A 6,159-nucleotide genomic window follows, 5' to 3' on the forward strand; every position below is an offset into this window, starting at 1 on the left:
TAACGTGTCAGACGTCCTGTGTGAGAGGAGGCAGCCGTGGATGCTCTGAGACCTATCCTTTCTGTTTTCCATAGGAAGTCCAGTGCTCCCACATCTCTTTGTGTTTTAAGCTCCACATCTTTGTGCTTGCCTCACATTTTGGCTCCTATTAATCTGAAGTCTGTTTCTAATTTCTGGCAGAATTACAGTGGCCTGTTGTTACCTCACTCTGCATGATACGCCAATTTCATGTCCGAGTCACGGCTATTGTCTCTGTCCTCTGATAATCTGTCTTGTTTTTTTTTTTTTTTCTTTTTAATTCCCATAGACTGTGTGACTATAGAGACTTGCCCTTGGGCCTGATCTTAGTGCCGTGTGGCCCCCAGATAGGGGTGAATGACAGACAGACAGACAGACAGACAGACAGCCTGTCTGCCACTGAGGCATCTTTTCTTGTTTAAGAATTTGCTCTCCAGATTCCAGGTTCCCTTCCAACTCCTGTAAAGACTGGAACCTATTAAATAAGAGTTGAGCTGAAATTGAATGGAATGTCTCAGGCACTTAGAGTCAGAGTTCTCTTTCAGGGGAGCACGTGGGGAAGGGGCCAGGGCGTGTCTGCATGGCTAATGTAGAAGACAGCTTCCCTATCTTTCTGTTACCGTTCGATCTTTAAGCAGAGACAACATTTTTTTTTCCCTTAAGCAGGGCCTGTAACCTAGGATCCATCACTTATGTATGGTGTCCATGGCAACCAGGCAATGGTATGGGATCCCTTTTCACTGGGGAATTCCTTTTATGGCTCATTTCCAAAACCAGCATGGCCAGTACAAGAGTCTGCAGTTTCCCAGTTGCCTAGCAACCAGATCCTATGCTCTGGTCTCTAGGAAAAACAGGCAGATTTTTTTTAAAGTGTTTGTCGTCAGAATCATATGTTACATTCTCTCTACTTTGTCTCTTTAGAATAAAATAATTAGTGGGTGATAAGGATGCAGGAAAGGTAACCGCTCCCTCCTTGCTGTTCATGCCTCTACGGCTCCTGGAGGACTGCTGCAGGCAGGGAGAGGGAGGGAAGTGGTAGCAAGCTTTCAGCTTGTAATTAAGCACTGCGAGCCATCTGCACATTGAAAGCTCTACATTTTTAACGTCTCGTGGGGACATCGAGTATGTCTTAAGCCAGCAATCTGTGATGCAGTCCCTCCCTCTCTCAAACCAGAGAAGTCAGGCTCCACCCACAGGTGTCATTTGACCACATTTTCCCTTACATTCCGAGGGGGCTGGGCAGTCAGCGTGCTGAGAAAGGGCGTGAGACTGTACTTTTGAGTAACAGCTGAGGGTTTGCACCACGGACGATTCTGTTAACCATATCTAGTAGGTACAGGCCAGGGATGTTCTCACGTAAAGGACAAAGAAATATCCTGCTGACAGCGTCAAGAAGCTAAGGTTGAGAATACTCTAACTTAAGGAGTCAGGAGACGCATCTGTCTTGTTCAAATCCAGCCCACTAACCGATGAGGTAAGGGGCGGGGCAAGCAGATCGTCCGAATCAACAGACGAGACCTCCCCATGAGGATGGACAGCAGACCCGACTTGGCACTGGACAGAACCAACCTCATAAGCTGACAACCAAGATTAGCCATGGTGCATGGGTTCTTAGGGTTTGGTGCAGGCCTTCTCTCTTACACAGCAGGTGCTTCACCCACTGAGCCGTTTCCCCTGGCCAGGAATTAACTCTGTATGGAGATAGCGAGGACCAAAGATTGTGTGTGCATGCACACACACGTGCACATATCTCTCCATGCACCTGCTGTGATAACAAACACAAGGCAGGCTCTTGATGATATAATACACACATCCATATGTACGGCCTTTTTACAGACTCCTCCCCAGTGATGCTGAGAACGAGGCTGAGGGCTGTGTGCTAGGAATATGCAATTGGCCTCCCCATTGTGTCATCTATGACAATCAGTTTTCCCTCAGGATAATACGATTGTGCCAGATGTCACAACATTATGTAAGCAGGTTTTGAATGTGTTTCTATTTTCAGGGTCGTGCTGCTACCTCGTGCAGGGTAATGCCAGGCATGGCATTTGGTTTTTGTGTGTTGCGTGATATGATGTGTGTGTATGCTGGGGACTGAGCACTGGGCATTGTGCATGCTAGCCACATGCTCTACAACTGAACTACGCCCGAGCTCCCAGCATGAGTTCAATACATTTAGTAACCTTTTCTTTCCACTTGCTTGGAACCTTGAGAACACCTCTTAATTCTAATAAGCTAACTTGTTTTTCCCAAGATTGGATCCTTTCATAATTTTCCGAGCTGTTATAAGTGCCCCGTTAGCTCCCCAGCTTCTAACCTGGCCTTGTCTAGAAGCCTCCCGAGGCCCCCAGATCACTTGCAATGACCTGATTTTTTATTATTTTCTTTCTTGGAATTCATCTATCAAAATAGCATCTTTCATTCTGTGCTTAAATAAAGGTGGGCAACATTCTCTTTGAGGTTTTTTTTTTTTTTGTTGTTCTCCTTTATTCTTTCTAGCAAGTTCTCCAAACAGGGTAGCCTTTTGGAGACAGGATCCTTAGTGAGTCCCAGGTCCCCTTCCAGATCATAGCAATTAGCATCTCGTCTTCTGTAGTTTGTAATTTTTCTTCTTGCTGTCTCTTCGCTCTTGTTAAAATTCACCTACCCAGCTTTCCCTGACTCTCCCAGCCTCACTCAACCACGGACAGCCCTCCAGAAGCTTCTAGATTTTGCTGCTTCATATCTAGCTGGAGTGTGATCCCACCCAATTCTGCTCAATTGACTTAAGCTCCTGCCAGTGCAGGTCTGAACATGTCTCTGCTAAGACTCTCCCCCTCCACTGGAGATAATTAGACGATGCTAAATTTAGAAGCAGCTTGCTCATCCCTCCCAAACAAATTTAAGGACTCTCACCTGGAAGCCATCGTAACTGGGGACAATGGCAGAGGCCAGCTTCTATGAAGATAGCGCACAGAGGCTTCGGTCTCTGGGCAGAGAGGTAGGAGCTGAAGTAGTCATAGCAGACTCCAGAGAAGCTTGAGACTGGATGGCTGGGGGCTATGGAGGGGGAGAGAAGGGGAGGGGAGAGGAGGTTACCAGAAGCTCTTGAAATTGTGCAGGTCTGAGCAGTGGCAAAGGAGTCAGAGGTCGGCTGCTAAAGGTCAAAGGGCATTAGGCAGCAAGTCTGGGATCCTGGATGGCAGATAAGAGATACAAAACAGAGCAGCACCCTTAGAGCCCTGAAGGCAAGGCTTTATCAGGGGAGGAACTAAACTCAGGGCAAGCCCTGCCACTAGGAAGGCTGAACCCTGTCAGTTTCTGAAGACAGATGCCTAGAACTGGAGCCAGGAGGAAACAAGCAAGGAGGGCTTGATGCTTTCTGGGCAAATCTTTCCCTGTTCTTGTAAAACCAGTAGAGACTCCTAGGTCAGTTAGCTAGTCTGTCGGCAGGTCATGTTAAAGCCGTATTCCTCAGGCATCCCCTCACTTCAGGGGTATTTGTTGTCACCAAGTTTCTGCCTAACCCTAGATTCATGAGGCATTCCAAGAAAAACATTTCTGTGCTCACTAAGTTTGAGATATTTGCCAATCCTTGAAAACTGCCTAATGGAAATCTATTTCATGGTTTTATGTCAATATTTTTCAGATACAGTCAACAACAGGATCCAGCAGGATCCCTTTGTTATGTAGTGACGGTGAATATCCTGTGCCTGGACTTTGAGAAACATTGTTCTAGAACATTCCTATCCCCATGTTCCCAGGCCCTCCACAGCCTGGTCTTGGCCTTGATTCCAGCATTTCCTTAGTTTTCCCTACATCCCAGCCACATTCAACATTTCCCCTCTGCAAACTCCCAGTGACGTTTCTTCTTTACACAACAGGAGATTCGTCATCAGTCTCAAACACAGAGGGACAAGAACAGGGCGCTCACCTCCCTGAATCTTTCCTACCTCCATGTATGTCTGCCTATTCTTTGAGGCTTACTTCAAAGGTGGCACTTGATTCATGCTCTGTCCGTCTCTGTTCTTGGCTTCCCATCACTAAACATAGCATTTCTTCTCTTTGAACCCCTCCTACCCCGTATCTATTACTCTCAGGGCACTTTGCCCCGCCCCGCCCCAAACAGGCTTTCCGAACTTAGCACGGCTTTGAACTCTCTCTATAACGTAGGATGACCTTGAACTCTTCTGATCCTACTTCCACCACCCAAGTGCTAGGATTGTAGACAAGCAGTACCACATTCCGTTTATGTTGTATTGGGGATCAAACCTCAGCCCTTATGCGAGCTAAGCCGCCATTTTACCAACTGAGCCACCGTATTAGCACATTTATGCTGTTTTCCTTAGGACAAGGATACGTGTCTGACCGATTCTCATGCCTGTCATGTTTCTAGGCGTGTTCAAGGGAGCAGACGCATGGCTGCTGACCTCGGAGGTTCAGCAGATTCTCCTCTCAGCACCTGGACCAGTGATGGCAACTTTCGAGCTAACCTGTTGCCAACCCACACTTTCGAGCATCTAAGAGCATCTAACGGCCTCATCAGAGACAGCCTCAGGGAGCTCCTCAGTAGGGCTCCTAACAGGTCTAATCTATGCAGCCAGGTAGGCATGAGAAGGAAAGTCTCTGTGTGAACCCTCAAGTGAAAGGAGGATTTAGCAAACTGAATTTAAGAGCTGTTAATACTTCGAACCAGTGGTGGCCGTCCATAACTGAAAAGAGCAATTTGCAGAAACGATTCATTATACTTTCATGTTCGCGTCTAGTCTCAGGGCTAATTATCCGTACAATTAGCATGTTACCAAATGCAAATAATTGATGAGCCTGACTTCTTGGAATGAAACCCGAGACTTGCGAAGTGTAAATAGCTCTGAGTTACCAACAGCTTCACTTACTTTGACTTTCCAGTGAGGCAGAGCCTGCACGGTAAAGAAGCAATGTGAGCATAACCTGCCGATGTTTAAAAAAGCAGATAAAACACAACGATCAGGTGTGCCTGTTTAAATGGCTTTAGGTCTCACAGCGCTCGTTTCTAGCTGAGCCCCTTGGGCGGGTTTCCTCCTGTAACTGTTACTTACAGATCTCAGTTTTGCTAGTCATAAAACAATGTAACAGTGTCCCCCTCCCCCCAGTTAAAAGGCTGGTGTGGGGATTTAAGAAATACCACTTGCATAGGGTCTATGAGATGATCGCTAGGAACAATCACTTGCATATTTTGATAGTACATAAGGATTAGTAGAGGGGGATAGACTTACACAGATGTCTTTGGTATATTTAGGAAAACCATTTGTATATTTAGGAAAAACTGCTGTGGTCTGCAAATGACCTTTAAAAAAAAATAACAGAACTTGCAAGGGAAAAACGAGGTCGGGACAGCCCTCTCGAAATGTATCCAACCTTAGAACCTCAGCACTCACAAAAACAGTGTCAAAATTAATGAAATACTGGACTTCTTTTTTTTTTTTTTTTTTTTTTGGTTCTTTTTTTTCGGAGCTGGGGATCGAACCCAGGGCCTTGCGCTTCCTAGGTAAGCGCTCTACCACTGAGCTAAATCCCCAGCCCCGAAATACTGGACTTCTTAAGCCTCAACTTCCACAAACATTTTTGTGCTGCATCCTGGCCCTGGGTCCTTGGGTTATGACTTTAGACAGGAAGGTCTGGGAGGCTGGTCAAAATGAAACAGTTATCTTAAAGAGTAGCCAAGGGCCAGGGAGATAAATCAGCTGGCAAAGGGTTTGCTGGACAAGCAGGAGGGCCTGAGTTTGATCCCCCAAATCTATGTAAAAAGTTAAGCATGGTGACTTGCTTGTAATCTTGGTGCTGGAGAGGCAGAGTCAGGCAGATATCCCAGGGTTTACAGTGCTTGCCAAGTCTAAATTAATCGGACAGCCTTAGGTACTGGTGGGAGACCCAATCTCAAAAACCAAGGTGAATGGATGGTATCTTAGCAGTGACACCCAAGGATGATCTCCAGGTGTTACACACACATGCACACATGTGCACATACATGACATACACGAGAACAGCATTCTTTTTTTTTTTTTTTTTTTTTTTTTGGTTCTTTTTTCCGGAGCTGGGGACCGAACCCAGGGCCTTGCGCTTCCTAGGTAAGCGCTCTACCACTGAGCTAAATCCCCAGCCCCGAGAACAGCATTCTTAACT

General features: G+C 46.3%; 1 protein-coding gene across 4 annotated transcripts in view; it reads right to left on the reverse strand.

The window, feature by feature from the left end:
- The window catches only part of Marchf10 (membrane associated ring-CH-type finger 10), a 143,054-nt gene extending 138,994 nt beyond the window's left edge, over nucleotides 1-4,060 (reverse strand). For 3 of the 4 annotated variants that reach the window (XM_063269196.1, XM_017597340.3, XM_063269195.1), the window contains exon 1: nucleotides 2,914-3,052. The gene's annotated coding sequence lies outside the window, so the exon portion shown is untranslated. Of the gene's footprint in view, nucleotides 1-2,913; nucleotides 3,058-3,950 lie in introns of those variants that run through there. The other variant, XM_039086143.2, reaches the window with a different exon arrangement.
- Between the last annotated feature and the right edge of the window lie 2,099 nt (nucleotides 4,061-6,159).

This window comes from Rattus norvegicus, chromosome 10, assembly GCF_036323735.1.
Source record: "Rattus norvegicus strain BN/NHsdMcwi chromosome 10, GRCr8, whole genome shotgun sequence".
Taxonomy (NCBI): Eukaryota; Metazoa; Chordata; class Mammalia; order Rodentia; family Muridae; genus Rattus; species Rattus norvegicus.